We start from the raw sequence: 19,823 nt of genomic DNA, 5'->3' as shown, positions 1-19,823 counted from the left end.
ATTTATAAAAGGGCATAATACATATGAAGACAAATAAACACAGATGTGTATGGCTGCATTCCTAATACACATGTGTAAGTATATACATCACAAGATAGCATGTCTGTCAGCGTCTAGATGCTGCTACAGGTTTTACCCTGAGTCTATACAATGGCCACAAGGCACTGCTCAGTAAACACACTGGCTGCCAACCCAGAAACTCTCAAGAAAATGGATGAGAGGGGGCCTCCCATGATACCGATGACAAACACTCAGAGAGATTATAACTGAAGGATGAGTAATTCACACACAATGAAAACCTTTTATGAAAACATAAGATGGCAAAGCATTACCCACCACAATTTGAGTCAATAACCAATTTTCAATATAAGCTCTTGAAGACTGATGGGCATGGCTTTCATCCTTGACAAGTGAGGAAGGACATGAATTTAAAAAATGGTTACTTCTCTCAGAATTTGTAAATTTCTCCAGGACAGAGTGCTAACCAAAATTCTGCAAGTCTTTAAGAAGGTGGACACAATGAAATTTTGGTTAGTGAACAGAGACCTAAAGTACAACACCAGGTGTTAATGTATTTGAATTCAGAGGTGTTTTAGTTGAACCTGAAATTTGAAAAGTTTAAAAAAAAATAGAATAGTGGCTACTGTGCATAAATTAGGAAAAGGCAATGGCACCCCACTCCACTACTCTTGCCTGGAAAATCCTACGGACGGAGGAGCCTGGTGGGCTGCAGTCCACGGGGTCTCTAAGACTTGGCCACGACTGAGCGACTTCACTTTCACTTTTCACTTTCACGCATTGGAGAAGGAAATGGCAACCCACTCCAGTGTTCTTGCCTGGAGAATCCCAAGGATGGCGGAGCCTGGTGGGCTGCCGTCTATGGGGTCACACAGAGTTGAACAAAACTGAAGCGACTTAGCAGCAGCAGTGCATAAATTTATCTTCACTCCAGAAAAGAAAAAAAAAACTTTCCTTTGCATACACAGTGATTGGTGCAAGCTTAAAATAAAATGAGCTTCTAAGATGGTAAAGAATCTGCCTGCCAATGTAAGAGACATGGGTTCAATTCCTGAAGTCAGCAAGATCCCCTGGAGGAAGAAATAGCAACCTACTGTAGTATTCTTGCCTGGAAAATCCCAAGGACAGAGGAACCTGGCAGGCTACAGTTCATATGGTTGCAAAAGAGTCAGATACTACTTAGTGTCTGAGCAACAACAAGCTTAAAATAATGCAGAAAGTAATAAACCATATCTATTTGAAAGTACAATTCTCTAATTCTATCATTCCCTTAGGCAACAACTGTTATGACAAATAATTATCTTTGTGTTACTCAAGCAGAAAGAGCCTCACATTGCTTTGAAATTTTATTTCCACTCACCTTGATTAACTCTCTCGATTACGGATATGTTACTCTCTTTTTTAAAACAAAAGAGGAGAAGGTATTCTAGAAGGCTCAAGACATATTTGTTTCTTAAAACTCATTTCTTTGGGTCCCAAAGATTTCATGACAAATCATAAACTCATTAATATTATTTTATGGCCCAACAAGTCAAGACACGCTATTGTAGGTAACATCAAAGCAAGGAACTTGCTTTATTTTATTTTATAAATGCTCCAATCTTTGCAAAAATTTATTACACCTGAAGATGTTTCCACTGAAGGAATAAAACTACCATAAAACTAGGCAAGGAGTCATAAAAAATGGAATCATGAAACATTAATCCTAATATTTGATTCATGTTTAAGACGGTCCTCAGTTGAAATGCTCAGATGGTGTAATTGCTATTTCTTGCTAAATTAGACTGAAAAGCACATGGAGCATTGCTTTGATGATATAGGGTTTCTATGGGTTTTCTTGTCTCCCTGTTTGTGTAACCAGTGTTCACAGACTACCAAGACAGTTTGATTAAAAATTCTCACACAGTGAAGTTATTCTGTTTACATAGGTAAGTACACTTGGCTGCTGAGCCACTTTATTTTTAAGAGAGAATAGTTTAAATATGAAAGACCAAGCAAAAAAATTGAATATCGAGTTATAAAATATAGCAAGAAGGGCTCTGAAATTAAGATGTAAACCATTCCATCACAGGCTTTCAAAGAAATGAGAAGGATAAATGTTCAAAGGGACCAAACTCCACTCTTGCATTTTTTGTAGGTAGATTTTTTAAAATATTTATTTATTTGGCTGCAGAGGGACTTGGTTGTGGCATGTGGGATTTAGCCCTAGAACCAGGGATCCAACCTGCGCCCCCTGCCTTGCAAGTGGATTCTTAGCCACTGGACCACCAAGGAAGTCCCTCCCTGCTTCTTAAAGTTCATTGCCCAGAGTACCGACAAAGAGATGCGTATACAGGAGGAAGGACAATGTCTGGGAAGAAGGGGAAATCTAGGCACACGAGACAGTGGGTCCAAGCACCCCAGACCTAGTTCTCCTGGTGAACCAAATACTTGCCTAAGAACACTGCTTCTGTTTAATTCACTAAACCTGCTTTCAGGCAGTCACTCTGGGTAGGCAAATGTCCCAGGCTTGGCAAGAACTGAAAAGAGGAGGGAAAATGCTCTTGGACTTTGCCGCCTGTCAAGGGTCGTCAACAAATACCTAGCACGCGGGCCGTGAGCACCAGAAGAGATGCACTCAGGGCCCAGGAAATTCACAGGATGAGGACAGTGTCTGCTGGGGGAGAGGAAGAGAAGCTGGGCGTGAAGAAGTCGGCAAGTGAGGATTTGAGAAGGAGAACTGGCCGAGTAAAGCTAGGTGGGGTTTGAGCACGACATCAAGAGGACACACACAGGAAGGGGGGGAGGAAACCACAGCAAAGTCATGCAAGGCCTTGGTGTGGGTGAAGCTAAAACCACTCAGAAGAGCTGGGATTTGCTTCTTTTGACAGTCGCTGAGAAGGGCTAGAAAGAGCCTTATTGGGGTGGTGATGTCGCAAAAGCAAGACTGTCAATCAAGGCAGGAGCTGGAGGAAGAACCAGGATTTGGGGGCCTCTGGGGGGTATCGTGGGAAAGATTTCTGATGCCCCATTCGTCCATAAATAATGATCTCCAGTTTCCCCCAGTTTTCACTTCCTGCTCTAAGAAACTTACAAAATGACAATTTTGGTATCTGGTTAATTGTCAGCTGTCACTGATCTGTAAGGAGTTAGATGTCTTGAGACTTTCCTGGTGGTCCAGTGGTAAGGAATCTGCACTTTCAATGCAGGGGGCCATGGGTTTGATCCCTGGTTGAGGAACTAAGATCTCACATACCTCTCCGCTCAGGCATAAAATAAAACTAAATAAAATAACAGTAATAAAATAGTTTAAAAGGAAAGAAATGTTAAAAAATGAGTTAGATGTCTTTAGAGACAGTATGTGGAATCTTAACTAGAACCCATTTTTTCACATGAGAAAGCTGAAGGTCAGGTGACTAAATAAATCTGATTCCATCTTGTGTCTTCCATTTCCAACTTTATGCTGATTCTCTATTTATTTCCTCAGGCACTTATTCTCTCTTGGTCTTTGAGGGTCATATTTTAAAGTTCTTATTAGACGTTTCCTCACAGCTGTGTTGCAGAGACTCAAACGCCACGTCGCAGGGGCTCATACCTCCCGTGTGTCAGTGAAGTCGCAACAAACCAGAAAGTGCAGAGCCAGGCTCGGGTCCTCTGCTGCCCAGAAACCCAACAAGGTACAACTGCATCTCCCTGGCTCAGCGGTAAAGAATTTGCCTGCCAAGCAGGAGACGCAGGTTCGATTCCTGGGTTGGGAGGAGCCGGTGGGAAAGGAAATGGCAACCCACTCTGGTATTCTTGCCTGGGAAATTCTATGGACAGAGGAGCCTGGCGGGCGACAGTCCATGGGGTCTCAAAGAGTCAGACACAACAGAGCAAGTGAACAACAGCCAAGTCTCCCTGACTCTGGAGAACTTTTAGCCCTAAATTTATCCTCATTTCCATGGGCACTCCTCAAGTTCAGGGGCCCATGTTAACTGTCCTAGACTATAAGGAGTGGATCCCTCACTCATCTTGTCCCCAGCTTTTTCTCCCTCTGGTCTAGCATCCATTTCTCCTCAGCATTAGTGTTATCCATGTACAATGCTTTTGAGCTGTGGTGCTGGAGAAGACTCTTGAGAGCCCCTTGGACTGCAAGGAGATCCAACCAGCGCATCCTAAAGGAAATCAGTCCTGGGTGTTCATTGGAAGGACTGATGCTGAAGCTGAAACTTCAGCACTCTGGCCACCTGATGGGAAGAGCTGGCTCATTGGGAAAGATCCGGATGCTAGGAAAGATTAAGGGCAGGACGAGAAGGGGGCAACAGAGGGTGAGATAGTTAGATATCATTACTGACTCAATGGACATGGGTTTAGGCAAACTCTGGGAGGTAGTGAAGGACAGGGAAGCCTGGCGTGCTGCTGTCCATGGAGTTGCAAAGAGTCAGACTCAACTTAGTGACTGAACAACAAAAACAAATGTAAAATAGAGCTGAGATAACATCACCCACTTCTACAAAAATGGCTTTCCCTATTGTCCCCTTACAAATGAATGCAAAACCCCAACAATGGCATTCCACGTTTCTTTACAAAGGAGGTCTAAGGGATCTTTCCAGCCAATGCTCTAAGCATACAACACAGCCCACCATTCATAATTTTGCCACAAACGCAAATTCCAATGCCTTTAAAGAAGGTATTTTGGCTGTCTACCGAGTTTTTATTCATTCTTCACTTCCTTGTGAAGGTGAAGTTCACTGATATTGCTTTGTATCTTGGGCTGGCATTCAAGATCGATGCTGAAGAAGCACCACTTGAAGAGGGGTGAGGGAAGACTCTTGTGGTTTATCCTGCTGGGATTGGGGGGGGGTGCGTCTTTTAAGCAGTACGTCTACCATGAAACAGACAGGAGAGTAGGGACCAGTGTGTCTATGTGTGTGTACGTGCGTGTGCATGTGAACGGAAGGAATTTGTAAAAGAATGTCTCAGGCAGTAATGAAATAAACTGGAGAAGATAAAAGAGGAAAAAAACTGAAATTGAAGCTTATAAGATCAGTATATAAAGAGAGTGCGTAACATTTGATGTGGATACATGATGAAATTGATAAAAATAAATCTCATAAGTAGGAATGATAGAATGTAAGTGGGACTCAGCCTTTTTGGAAAATTGAATGTAAGAACCTATTAACGTAATCCACAAATATATTGAATACCTACACATTCTAGACACATCTAGAAATGACGAGAGCAACAGACAGAGTGTAGCCACAGACATGGGTTGTCAGCAGAGCTAGGATATTCCCCCACCCTGAAGTCCTCTCCCCGCTGCTCACCCCAGCACACCCTCAGTACACACGCACAGGGACACATGCACAGAAATCCTTATCTGTAAGCACAGCAAGGGCATGCCAGTACAGAACAGTCATAATGGCTTTGTAAAAGGCAAATGAGGCAAGACTGTACATTTTCTTTCTCCGTCAGCCTGGCTGGCACATCAGCAAAAGCAAAACAATTGTCATGGACAGCCAACACCGATAAGGCTTTGGCGTCTGACCTCTGCAGCGCTTATCATGATCGAGTTTGCTGGTTGATCAGAGTCTGCGGCGTGGTCTCTATGTACTGAGATAACGTAGTTAAGCCTTTTCCTGAAGGGTCCTGTTCTAAAGATAGTCAGCTAGCAGTGCAGTGTGAACTTGGATTGTACCATAAAAATGACTGTGGGACCTGGGTTATTAGACTTACATATTAATGATCTACGTAGAGGAGCAGAGACCAAGATCATCAAACGTTGAGACATATTTAGAAGCTAGATTCTACAAGATTCTGTTGGCTGCTGCAAGGATTACTTTTTATGATGTCTTACATGCTACATTAGGCAGAATTCCTAATACCTTATAAAATACAGAAATGAAATGAAAAAAATGAGGAATTACCATATCAATCAGAAATGTGATTTTATATTTTATGCATTTCTATATGTTTTATATACTTTGCCAACAAAGCTCCACATAGTGAAAGCTGTGGGTTTTCCAGTAATGACATGGATGTGAGAGCTGAACCATAAAGAAGGCCGAGTGCTGAAGAATTGGTGCTTACGAACTATGGTGCCAGAGAAGACTTTTGAGAGTCCCTTGGACTGCAAGGATATCAAACAAGTCAATCCTAAAGGAATTCAACCCTGAATATTCACTGGAATGACTGATGCTAAAGCTGGAGCTCCAATACTTTGGCCACCTGATGCAAAGAGCCAACTCGCTGGAAAAAAACCCTGATGCTGGGAAAGATTGAAGGCAGGAGGAAAAGGGGATAATGGGATGAAATGGTTGGATGGCATCACCGACTCAATGGACATGAGTTTCAGCAAGCTCTGGGAGATGGGGAAGAACAGGGAAGACTGGCATGCTGCAGTCCATGGGGTTGCAAAGAGCTGGACATGACTGAGCAACTGAACAACAACAATATATTTTTTACTCATATCATTTGATATATAATTTATGTAATATATATTTATATATATATAAAGCAATACAAGTAAATTTGAGGCTGAATGACAAAAGAAAGTCAGATGTGCCATTGAAATGACACAAAAGTGTCATTGAAATGTAAATGCAAAATCAATTAAACATCAAGGAAATCCCATAAGTAGCAGAAGGATCCAGTAACAGTTATGATTGACCTCAAGCTACATGAGTCATCATTGAAGTTAGTATTAAAATAAATATTCAGAGGTGACACTTTCTAGATGGAATCGTGAAGAGCTCAATAAACAATTTTCCTATAGAATAACAATAAATGGGGGAAATTACTAAACATAAACAAATATACATACAACCGAAATTCTGGGAAGTGTCGTAAGGACCTATAGCAAAAAAAAAAAAGAGAGAGAGAGAGAGAGAAACATTTATTCAAGAATATCTACTAAGTCTCATTGGAAAAGACCCTGATGCTAGGAAATACTGAGGGCCAAAGGAGAAGAGGGCAGCAGAGGATAAGATGATTATGTGGCATCACCGACTCAATGGACATGAATTTGAGCAAACTCTGGGAGACAGGGAAGGACAGGGGAGCCTGCCTTCCTGCAGTCCATGGGGTTCCAAAGAGTCAGATGTGAGTGACGGAACCACAGCCAAGTAAGTTTCAGTGAGAGCACCAGGAGTCTGTGGCATCTGAGCCATGATCCATTTCACTATCCCCACCTCCCACCGTCTTCAGCTCACCACGACGGAGGCGCCCCTGCAGGTGTATGCAAACCGGCATGGAGACGTTCCTCCCCCCAGCCCCAGTCTAGGGCTGTGGAGCCTGCCTGGAGGGGCAAGCTGCAGAGGGGTCCGAATGACCAATAAGCAGATGAAAAGATGCTCAGCATCATTAGCCACTATGGAAATGTAAATCAAAACCACAGTGAGACCCCACTTCACACACACACACACATGCACACACACATGCACACACACATGCACACACACACACACATGCGCACGCCAGAATGACTAGAATCAAAAGGGCAATGACAAGGATGTGGAGAAAATGGTGACGCTATTCCACAAACACTCTGGTGGTTCATCCAAATGTTAAACACAGTATTATGTCCACTCCTAGGTATTCAGCCAAGAGAAATGAAAGTGTGTGTCCGCCCCAAATGTGCACAGATGTTCAGAGCAACATGATTCATAACAGCCACAAAGTGAAAGCAGGGTCTATCAGCCGATGGAAGGATAAGTCAGTGTGGTAAAGGCGTTATTAGGCAATTACAAGGAATAGAGCGTGAGAGCTGTTACTCCACGGAGGAGCCTTGAAAACAGTACGCTAAATGAAAGGAGCTGGTCACAAAAGATCATATATTATGTGATTAACTTATGTGAAACATCCAGAATTGGAAAATTTCAATAAAGCCTAAAAGTAGCATGAAAGTGGCACGTATTCATGGGAGTCAACATAAAATACCCCATGAAATACGTTATTGAGTGGTTAAGAGAACGGTCTCTGCAATCAGAGAGAGCTAGATTCCAGCCTCAGTTTTGTGGCAGTTTGCTGAGGGACCACACGTAAGTGTGTCTGTGTGTTTGCTTCATCTATAAATCAGGAATCCTGATGATGACATCTCAGGATGACCATAAGGATTATAGATCACAGGGGTTACCCAATGGAGAGCAAGGACAAAATACTAGTTAATAAATCACAGCTGTTGGGGGCATTAATTTTCAAAGTAGTCAGTGGTTATTTCCTGCATTCTGTCATTTTAAAGCTCTCTTCTATTTTTTATTTAGAAAACAGCAACATTTTCCCAAACTGAACCAGCTGAGACTTCTGAAGACCCTAACTTGGGGAGAAGCCAGATATCCTAAACCTCCCTATGCTATCCGGGCTGCAGGCATGGCCAGTAGCCATGACTGCCTCCCACATTCAACTTGACCCCTGACTTAAGACTCCAGCGATTCCCTCAGTCTCCTAGTTCTTGCTCCAATCATCCCAGCAGCTCGTTTTCCTGGAGACACCAAAAAACAATATCTCTGCAGAACTAGTTAGTTATGTCCAGGTCAACATCAGTGTTAGTTGTACCAGAAGGAATTTTACTTTCGTACATTCGATGCCCCCATCAGCAAAGCACTGTTCTCCTTGAGAACAAGCAGGGTGTTTCCCGACACCATGAAACTTCTGTCGTACAGATCTTTGTAGGGGAAGGCTTGTCATTGTCCAGATGGCCGGTTTGGGGGACAAGGCAAGGTCCCCAACATTGGTGGGGGACTCTGAGCAGGCTATGACTGCTGTGAGGCTCCTGGTAAAACAGGAGGATCTCCTGGGATCCACTCTAGACTAGGGCAAGATCACATTCTACTGATGTCATATATCCGCACATATTCCATTTTTGCCTTTATTTCACGTGATTATTTACCCTTAAAAAAGTCCTATTTTTCTGTTGTTTTACCCTTTACTTGTTCCCAAGAGGATGTTAACTTATGAAAATCTATACAATATAACGAAGTTAATTAAGATGGGTAATAAAAGGATTTCTCTGGTGATCCAGGGGCTAAGACTGTGCTCCCTACCATTCTCCATAGTAACTGTATCAATTTACATTCCCACCAACAGTACAAGACGGTTCCCTTTTCTCCACATCATCTCCAGCGGTTAGTGTTTGTAGATTTTTTGATGATGGCCATTCTGACAGGTGTAAGGGGATACCTTATTGTAGTTTTAATTTGCATTTCTCTAATAATGAGCGGTGTTGAGCATCTTCCCATGTGGGTGTTGCCCACTTGAAAATAAACTGAAAAAAAAAAGAAAGAAAAGCCTCTGTGCTCTCAGGGAGGGGGTGCTTGCTCGATTTCTGGTCAGGGAACTAAGACCTTGTTGCATACAGCTCTGCGTGGACAAAAAGCAAAACAATAGGCAATTAAAATAATCTAAAGGTAATGTGAAAGGTTGGAAAGTAAAAAGGGATCAAGAGTGGGCTTTTAGGTTGCAGAGGGAGGCCCCAGCTCCCTCTTCACCTTGCTGAAGCCAGATTGCAAACCTAGATGGAAATGTTCAGCCCACAGAAGGCTTCCCAGGTGGCGCTAGGGGTAAAGAACCTGCCTGCCAAAGCAGGAAGCATAAGATGGGGCGGGGGGGAGGGGCGGTTGATGCCTGGGTCCGGGAGATGCCCTGGAGGAGGAAATGACAGCCCACTCCAGCATTCTTGCCTGGAGAATCCCACGGACAGAGGAACCTGGAGGGCTGCGGTCCATGGAGTCGCGAAGAGTCAGATACCACTGAAGCAACTTAGCACCAGCACTCAGAAAGCTGGGAGGAAATGGCCAGAAGCAGGAGATACTGTGCTCCTAAGTTATAAGCAAAGCAGTTGCAACAAAAACCCCACAACTCTTCCTAATGCTAAAAAACAGAAGACATTTCTCCTGTGGATTTTATATGATGAACATAATTCTAGGAGCAACGGTAAATTTCAGGACGCACCCTTTCAAAACTGATCCTCGTAATTCATTTGAGAAATAGACCAGCGTGTTACAATAAAGGTGATCGTCTGAAAGAGGAAACAGAGGAAACTTCTGCTTTTCTGGAATATAAAAGCCCTCATCTCTTCGACAATGATACCCTCTATGATATATGAATGGAAGACATCTAACGCGCTGAGATAAATGCTGTCGACTTAAATGTTCACATGCTACAAGATCGTGTTGGCCTTTTCATGACATCATAAAAGCGATTTTCAAAGCACTTAATCTTCATTTGGGTTCCCCTTCAAAACATTTTTGAAAATACAATTTTGAAAATATCTTCCATTGAAAGAAAGATGGCATCGATTTTTTTTTTTTTGCTCCTTTAACATAGAAAGATATTTATAATAGATCCCACCAAGTTGACCTCAAGCTTGCTTTTCTGAATTCACGGCAGTACAGTCATAAAGGAATTCAGGGAGCAGATTCTAAATTAATTGGCAGTTTGAACTTTGAATGATCATGGCTTTGTGCCTGTTTGGGAAACATGGTTGCTGGATTTAGAGATGGATAACGACAAACTGCCCTGCTCTGACAAACCATTCTTCTGAGAAAATTGAACTGTTCTTTTCCAACGGGGTAATGATACCTAATCCATCGAGATGTAAAAACTCTATAAAAAGGTCTCTTTATGGAGCAATCTGGTCAGCCGGCTAAAGACAGGGAGCAGTGTTCTTAATGCAAGGTAAACGGTTGCCCTACGGCGTTTTATCCATCATACTAATCTGAAAAAGTGTCCACTCCGGGACTGAAGTTACAAAGACTGTCAAGGCAGGCTGCTTAGCTCAGTCAGCAAGTACCTGGAGCTTAGTATGCAGAATGTTTAGAATATTTGGGAGAAAGCTTGGCCCTACACATTAGTCTAGGCGGACTCGGTGAACCCGACGTGAGATAATCCAAAACAATTCAGGTTCAATAAAGGTTGGGAAAATATTGTAGTAGACGCAAAGCTTTGATGGAGAGCTTCTTTGATCTAAAGATTATAAAATACACAGTTTCTAATCTGACAAATTTTGAGCTGCAGAGCCCAGTATCTAAACATTCCTCTTTTGTCATAACAGTTTAATCCCTTAAGAATGTGATTTAAACCACTGGGGAGCAAAGGTTACCATGAGATTTGTACGAAAGGGGGAAAAAGTGCCTCAGACACCTAGATAGAAGTATGTGAGGGTCATTAAATTATACAACAAAATGCTGCTTGCAATGGGCCCTGCAGGCTACCTTCAGGTCAAGGCATGCCGAGGGCCCATTTCTTTTCTTACAATTAGGTAAAAAAAAAAAAAGAAAAAAGAAACAAGTATCTCTCTCTTTCTCTGCTTTTCCTTTTCATTGCTCTTTTCCTCTGGTTCAGGATTTAAATTCCCTTACTATCACAAAACTAGTATCTGTAGGTGTTCTAGTAGCTCCAACTAAACTCTTAATACAAGTTCTGACAACTGTAACTACATGTTTCCCATACCAGCAGGTTTTACCAAAAACGTGTATGTAGTATCTTAACAATAATACCTCAACACTGAATGGCCAGCAATATGTTGTTGTTTTCATTGCGAAGTCGTGTCCGACTCTTTTGTGACCCCATGGGCTCTAGCCAGCCAGGCTCCTCTGTCCATGGGCTTCTCCAGGCAAGAATACTGGCCTGGTGGCCATTTCCTTCTACAGGAGACCTTTCTAACCCAGGGACTGAACCCACGTCTCCTGCCTTGAGAGGCAAGTTCTTTACCACTGAGCCACCAGGCCATCAATATAGACAAAATACTTTTTTTTTTTTCACATTGGGACCAAATGTACGTCCTTGTTCCTGCAAATGGAAGGAAATTTGATGCCAGTGAAGACATAAAGACAAAAGGCTATTAAACACAGTTATCTTAACTTTCTCAGACTACTCAGGTAGAGTTGTGGTGCAAGGATGCTAAAATCTGACTTTCAAGTCACGGATGATGATGAATTCAATTGGTCTGTCTCAAGCCTGGTGTGCTGCAGTCCATGGAGTCACAAAGTTGGACACGACTTAGGGACTGAGCAATAAGCACGTGTGTAAATGCCCCTCTCAGACATCTGAATTGATATAGATTATCGATGATGTTGTAGAAGTGGTGTTTGGTATTTAAAGATGAAGGTGGGTATCATACCCCTGCTCTACCTACCTACCCCTTTTTGTTGTGGGGGTAAGGGATGGGGGTTGGCATCAACCAAGAGACTGAGAGCTTCATTCAGGAAATGCATTTTCCCCACCCTCACACCTCCAGATGGTTCGGGAAGACTAGGAAACATGCATTCCATTTTCTCAGAAACGTCAAGTTAGAAGGAATCTTGCAACAGTATTGGCTCCTACTAGCCAGATTTATGGAGAAGGCACTGGCACCCCACTCCAGTGCTCTTGCCTGGAGAATCCCATGGGCCACCAGGAGCCTGGTGGGCTGTAGTCCATGGGGTCGCAAAGAGTCGGACACAACTGAGCGACTTCACTTTCACTTTTCACTTTCATGCATTGGAAAAGGAAATGGCAACCCACTCTAGTGTTCTTGCCTGGAGAATCCCAGGGACGGGGAGCCTGGTAGGCTGCCTTCTATGGGGTTGCACAGAGTTGGACACGACTGAATCGACTTAGCAGCAGCAGCAGCAGGAGCCAGATTTATGTATGTGTCTATCTGCCTTCAGGAAACTGGTATGCTTTTCCTAAATATTTTATAAGCAAATTAACCCATTAACTGAGCTTGCCAGAGGACTAGCTCAACATCTAGTTTTCAGGACTGGGTACCAGAAGACACAGGTGTGGTGGGTTTGCAAACACCCCGGACATGACTCAGGAAGACATGGGTCTCCCTGGAGGCCCAAGCCCTTCACTGGGTCGATCCAGAGAAGTGAGTGGAGATCGAAGAAGAGCTATGCACTAAATTCCCTCCCCTGGGCTGGTGAGTACCCAGTGTTGACTTGGGCAGGGAGCATCTGAGAGCATCCTCACACAGACTGGAAAAGAGCCTTCACCTCCCTGGGTCTAATCAGGCTACAGGGTCACCCGGGCTGACTCTGAGCAGAACTGACCTCCAGGGATGTGTGCTCATTCACTTAGCATCTCCTGCATGTCTTTGGAGCTCGTACAGAAACCAGGATATCCCAGCATCCCAATAAAGGTTCTGATCCTAACGGGCTGAACCACTTTTAGCCAAGAACCTCATCCTCTCTGTGGGCCACATGGGTTGGCAATTCTGGTTACAATCCTGTAAGAGTGACAAGTGCTGTTCACTTTTTGTATTCCCTGTGGGAGGAAACACAAAATTAGCATGCCACTCTTTGAATACAATCTGGTGTTTATATACGAAAATTAGAAATCACATTTAATGGGGCTTTTCCATCAAAACTTGGTCGGTGTTCTCTTATCAGAACCAAATAGGCTCCTGTGAGCAAATGGTTTTCTATCTTTATCCTGTTAATGAGGTCATCTTCCCACTTCTTTCTACTTAAAAATAATTTTGAAAGAATAGATTTGTTCAGAAGGGTCAGTATTATCTCTTCTCTAAATGTGTGGTAGAATTCTCCTGTGAAGCCATCTGGTCCTGGACTTTTGTTTGTTGGGAGTTTTTTAACCACAGATTCAATTTCACTGCTGGTAACTGGTCTGCTCATATTTTCTATTTCTTTCTGGTCCAGTCTTAGGAGCTGATGCCTTTCTAAGAATTTATCCGTTTCTTCTAGACTGTCCATTTTATTGGCATAGAGTTGCTCATAGTGATCTCTTACATTCCCGCATATTTCTGTGGTGTGGGTTGTAACTTCTCCTTTTTCATGTCTCACTTTATTGATCTCAGCCATTCCCCCCACCTCCACCTTTTTTGTTGCTGTTGTTCAAATGCGCAGGACTAACAGTTTATTATGTCAGATAACTTGGCTGAAATATTCAGCCATCAGGTGACTGGCCATTATTTTTAAGGACTCGTGGAGGACGCTGTGAAGCAACAGAGGACTTGCGAAGGGCAAATGCAGTGTCCAGATTTAAAAATGGGATGAACGATGACCCTGGAACTTACAGGCGTTAGCCTATTTTCCTTACCTGGAAAAACCCGAACAAATCATCCAAAATCAATTTGTGAGCGCAGAGGAGAGCGAGCAGTGCTGGATAATAACTCACAGATCGTCTGAAGCAAAACGCTGTCAAAGTTTTATAATTTCTTCCTACGCTCGTGAGAGCCTGGTAAATTAGGAGGCAGCAATGGCATCATATTTCTTCACTAATAAAGTTTATTGTCCCTTGTAACAGTCTCGTATCATCTGAGCAAATATGAACTACAACTAGAGGTCAAATACAGTAACACGGCACGCACGCAATGGTGGCATTTCAATGGAATCCTCATTAATGAATAATTACATCCCAATTTGATAGCATAATAAAGCGAGATTTTGTGAGAGGCCCCTGGGGATCTAGGACTGTGTGATATTTTCACCTTTACCAATAAAAAGACTGTACTCTTGTTAAATGAACCAACAGTAATCTAAGAGGTAGAGTTATCACTGTTAGCAATAGTATCAGAAGTCAAAACAACACTGAAATAATACAGAGAGTGTAGTTTAGCAGAGTAAGGGAAGTTACAAGGATATTTTTCTTCTGAAACAGCAAGAAAGGAAATCTATAGAAAAAGGACTATGAGGGAAAGAAAGTGAAAGTTGCTCAGCCGTGTCTGACTCTTTGCGGCCCCATGGACTATACAGTCCATGGAATTCTCCAGGCCAGAATACTGGAGTGGGGAGCCTTTCCCCTCTCCAGAGTTTCTTCCCAACCCAGGGATTGAACCCTTGGCAGGTGGATCGAATCCCATTGCAGGTGGATTCTTTACCAGCTGAGCCACAAAGAAATATGAAAAAGAAAAAAATCTAGAATGTGAACTGAAATACATGTAGGTAATTATTCAATAATAAAAATTGGTTATAGAAATATATTTTGGAGAAAAGGGCATTTTTAAATGATCAAATTCATAATTTTACATTTAAAAATAATTGTTCAATAAAAGAGGCTTCCAACAAAGTTATGTAGGATTGAGTTTGAGAGTGCCTGATTCATCAGAAATTCAGTATCCAACTGTGAGACCTTTAGGGGTGGAAAGGAGGACTTACTCATCTTGAAGCCCATGCTGGGGATGGTGGGTTCTTTTCCCAGTAGGAACTGGGGGGGAAATGACTGGATTGGAATCAAGGCCTCCTTGCTTGCAGTGAACATATGAGCTGTACTTCTGCAAAGATGCTGGTCCCAAACTGCTATGTGTCCTAGGCTAGTCAGGTGCTGAAGTTGAGAGGAACTATATTGAAAAAGTGATTCGATGTTCATTGAATCCAAAAATTAAAGAAGTTGAGGCTTTCCTACATTAAGCACAAGCTGGAATCAAGATTGCCAGGAGAAATATCAATAACCTCAGATATGCAGATGACACCACCCTTATGGCAGAAAGTGAAGAAGAACTAAAGAGCCTCTTGATGAAAGTGAAAGAGGAGAGTGAAAAAGTTAGCTTAAAGCTCATCATTCAGAAAACTAAGGTCATGGCATTTGGTTCCACCACTTCATGGCAAATAGATGGGGAAACAATGGAAACAGTGAGAGACTTTATTTTGGGGGGTTCCAAAATCACTGCAGATGGTGACTGCAGCCATGAAATTAAGACGCTTACTCTTTGGAAGGAAAGTTATGACCAACCTAGATAGCATATTAAAAGGCAGAGACATTACTTTGCCAACAAAGGTCTGTCTAGTCAAAGCTATGGTTTTTCTAGTAGTCACGTATGGATGTGAGAGATGGACTATAAAGAAAGCTGAGCACCAAAGAATTGATGCTTTTGAACTGTGGTGTCAGAGAAGACTTTTGAGAGTCCCTTGGATTGCAAGGAGATCCAACCAGTCCATCTTAAAGGAGACCAGTCCTGGGTGTTCATTGGAAGGACTGATGTTGAAGCTAAAACTCCAATACTTTGGCCACCTGATGTGAAGAGCTGACTCATTGGAAAAGACCCTGATGTTAGGAAAGACTGAAGGCAGGAAGAGAAGGGGACGACAGAGGATGAGATGGTTGGATGGCATCACTGACTCAATGCACATGAATTTGGGTAGACTCCAGGAGTTGGTGATGGGCAGGGAGGCCTGATATGCTGTGATCCTTGGGGTCAGAAAGAGTCGGACACAACTGAATGACTGAACTGAACTGATATTGTTGGCGGCAGGAATGTAAATTGGTGCAGCACAATATAGAGGTATCTCGAAATTAAAAACAGAATTGCCATATGAAATTGCAGTCCCATTCTTGGGCATATATCCAGACAAAACTACAATTCAAAAAGATACATACACCCCAATGTTCGTTACAGCACTATTTACAATAGCCGAGACATGAAAGCAACCTGCGTCCATAAACGGATGGATGAATAAAGATGTGGTATATATATGAGAAGTGAAAGTTAATCACTCAGTCGTTGTCTGACTCTTTGGAGCCCAAGGACTGTTCCTGCCAGGCTCCTCTGTCTATGGAATTCTCCAGGCAGGAATACTGGAGTGGGTTGCCATTTCCTTCTCCAGGGGATCGTCCCAATCCAGGGATCAAAACTGGGTCTCCTGCGTTTAAATATATGTATATATATAGTGGAGCATGACTCAGTCATAAAAAATAACAAAATAATGCCTTTTGCAGCAACATGGATAGAGATTACCATACCATGTGAAGTAAGTCAGACAGAGACAAACAAATATCACATGGTATCACTTCTTTGTGGAATTTAAAATACAACAGAAATGAACTTATTTACAAAACAGAAACAGACTCACAGACATAGAGGACGGGCTTACGGTTGCCAAGGGAAAGAGAGGCTGGAAGGGCTGGATCGGGAGTTTGGGGTTAGCAGACGCCACCTGTTACGTATAGAATGGATAAACAGTAAGGCCTTACTGCGTAGCACGGGGCACTATATTCAGTATCCTGGGGCAAGCAGTAATGGAAAAGAATATGAAAAGGAATATATATGTATGTGCATGAGTGAGGGAAGTCGCTTAGTTGTGTCCTACTCTTTGCAATCCCATGGACTGTAGCCCACCAGGCTCCTCCGTCCATGGGATTCTCCAGGCAAGAACACTGGAGCGGGTTGCCATTTCCTTCTCCAGGGGATCTTCCCGACCCAGGGATGGGACCCAGGTCTCCCCCATTGCAGGCAGAGGCTCTGATCCAGATTCATATATATTATACATATAATATATATGTAATTGAATCACTTTTCTGTACAGCAGAAACTAACACAACATTTTAAATCAACTATGCTTCAATAAAACACATTTTTAAAATTTGACGCTTGTCTTTTCTTTTCTAGTCATTTCTCAGCACTTTACTTCTTTTGCATTTTACAAACACACGGTTTTTCAGTGAGTTGGAAATTTTTAAATCTGGCTTCTCACCACAGGTAGTTTGAGAAAAAAATGATACAGAGCACATAGAAAAGGGGGAAATTAAATTCTTCCATTATCTTAATACCAGATTGGTTTATTTAAGACCATTTCCAGAAAACAGATTGCAATATTTGGAAAAATATCAAAGAGATTTAGAGTTATGAATATGGTTCGCATATTCACATAAGTAATAAGACCAATCAGTGAATTAAATCAATGGTCGTAAAACTGATCTCTTTAGCTATCTTTCTCCTTTGTGATATAATCTTTCTAATTCTTCGTGGTCATTTTAAAGTGACTTCTCCTCCAGAACACTTAGAGGAAGCATATTTATTTTGGTGTCAATGATCATGCTACTAATGCCTTTCCAAATCTCCTTCTGAAGAGATTATTAAGCTATAGAGCAATGCTGGTCCTGACATTGTTTACCTCTAAGGTCAGTGCAGAATCAGTTGCTAGGTGCGATCCGTGATCAAAAGCCTTAAGTCCACACAGACTGTCTCTTCACGTCCTCTTATCTGAGTCCCCATCACTCCGTTGCAGGGCACAGTTAGAAGAGGCTGACCGAGGACTTGGAGCACACACTTATTTCTCTAGGTTTAGGCCTGATTAGTGTCCTCTTTTATCTATTAAAGGGGACTTTTCATCAAAATCCTCATCCTCTACACATCCTTTACAATGATACATAACAGATGGTTTTCCATATGCTAAAAACAATGAAAAGAACTATGAAGGACAAAAAAATAAAAATAAAGAGCTCCAGAGGTCAATAGCCTGATGGATAGAAGTTCATCTCATCTTACGCTCTGTCCTTTAACATCCTCAGGGAATGACAAGGGGCCGAATTAACAATTAGTGACTTCATATGACGGGGCTTCCCTGGGGGCTCAGATGGTAAAGAATCTGCCTGCAATTCAGGATCCCTGGGTCAGGAAGATCCCCTGGAGAAGGGAATGGCTACCCACCCAGTATGGACAGAGGAGCCTGGCGGGCTGCAGTCCATGGGTTGCAAAGAGGCAGACATTTGCATGAAAATGAAGTTCCTGATGCTGCCTGAAGTACACAGGCACCTACCGACCTCAATGAACCTCATGGATGATGGAGCATCTGTCAGCCAGCCCCATTTATAGCACTGACTTTAGACCCTTCTCCTCTGACAGGATCACTCTTGAAGGGTTTCTCAGTGGCTGCCCACACAGCAGCCATGTAGGTCTCAGGAGGCAAAGAACAAACCCTCTTGCAGGCAAGAAGCCGGGTTGTTGGTGGTGTTCTGTCTCTCAGTCGTGTCCAGTTCTTTGCGACCCCACGGACTGCAGCATGCCAGGCTTCACCATCTCCTGGAGTTTTCTCAAAGGTCCATTGAGTCAATGATGCAAGAAGCCAGGACCTCACTTCATAAAGGCCTGACTCCTGCCCGAGTATTTCAGTTCCTCCTTAAAGGCTCACGGCCAGAAGACTCACCCAACTCTTCAGCCCAGCATTCAGGGACCCTGGGGTTCTACAACCATAACATCCACCCTGAAGCCCGGAATCTGCTCTCCCTCCAACCTCCTGAATGCTGGACTCTTCTGCCAACAGCAGCCCTGCTGGGCGGGGCCGGACAAGTCAATGAGCCTTCTATGTGCTCCTGTGACTGTGTGTTTATGTGGTTCCGAGACATGTTTCACTTCATATTCAACCTCCCTGACCCCAGAGCAGACTCACTCCTTCCCAGCCTGGAACGGTGCCCCTAGGTAGTCACAAAGCCTGGCACACAGCCAGCGCCCGGAGGCGCTGACCAGGGGTGTTTCTGAGCAGAGTCTCTTTCCTCTCTGGACCCACTCATGTCGGGTGGAGTTGGCGGGGAGGGCTCTCTGTCCCTTTCTCATCCTTTCATGCTTACGAAAACATGGTGTCACCGCTCATTCGTCCTCTCCAGCGAACAGTCCTAAAGCTCTCTCTATGATCCTCTGTGATTTCTGTTTGCTGATGCCCTCTCAGAGACCACCTCCCTTCTAGAATTTTCCTTGGCTTCTCTCTAGATTGTACCTCCTGCATCTTTGTCCTCTTCCTGGTCCTGTCCAGAAGCTGTATCTCTCATAGCCTTCCCCAGAAGCTGCGTTCAAAGCCTCGGCACCAAGGAATGCAGCAGTGAGGTCGGTGTTCTTCCCTCCTGTCACCTCCTACAGCTCTCCTTCACTCCTGATGTAACATTTCCTGCTCGAACGTCCTGAAATCCTGCCACGCCACTGTCATCACCAGAGCGCCTGGTTGGCTCTCCTGCCACTTCGTCATAAGGGTCCCCGTGTTACTCTACACCCTGACCTGATTTGGAAATGGGGGTCATTGTGGGTGGAATTAGTCAGGTTAAGATGAGGTCGTACTGCAGGCGGGTGAGTCCTTATAACCCAGTATGGCTGGTGTTTATGTAAGACGCAGAAAGAAGCATCCATGTGAAAACAAAGA

General features: G+C 43.3%; 1 long non-coding RNA gene across 1 annotated transcript in view; it reads right to left on the bottom strand.

Moving 5' to 3' along the window:
- Positions 1–17,909, bottom strand: part of LOC138446825 (uncharacterized) — a 40,969-nt gene extending 23,060 nt beyond the window's left edge. Inside the window, exon 1 of the long non-coding RNA XR_011259561.1 lies at positions 17,808–17,909. This is a non-coding gene — a long non-coding RNA (uncharacterized lncRNA). The remainder of the gene's footprint in view (positions 1–17,807) is intronic.
- Positions 17,910–19,823: the final 1,914 nt, after the last annotated feature.

This window comes from Ovis canadensis, chromosome 10, assembly GCF_042477335.2.
Source record: "Ovis canadensis isolate MfBH-ARS-UI-01 breed Bighorn chromosome 10, ARS-UI_OviCan_v2, whole genome shotgun sequence".
In the NCBI taxonomy this organism is placed as follows: Eukaryota; Metazoa; Chordata; class Mammalia; order Artiodactyla; family Bovidae; genus Ovis; species Ovis canadensis.
This window is presented reverse-complemented; position numbering and strand designations above follow the sequence as displayed.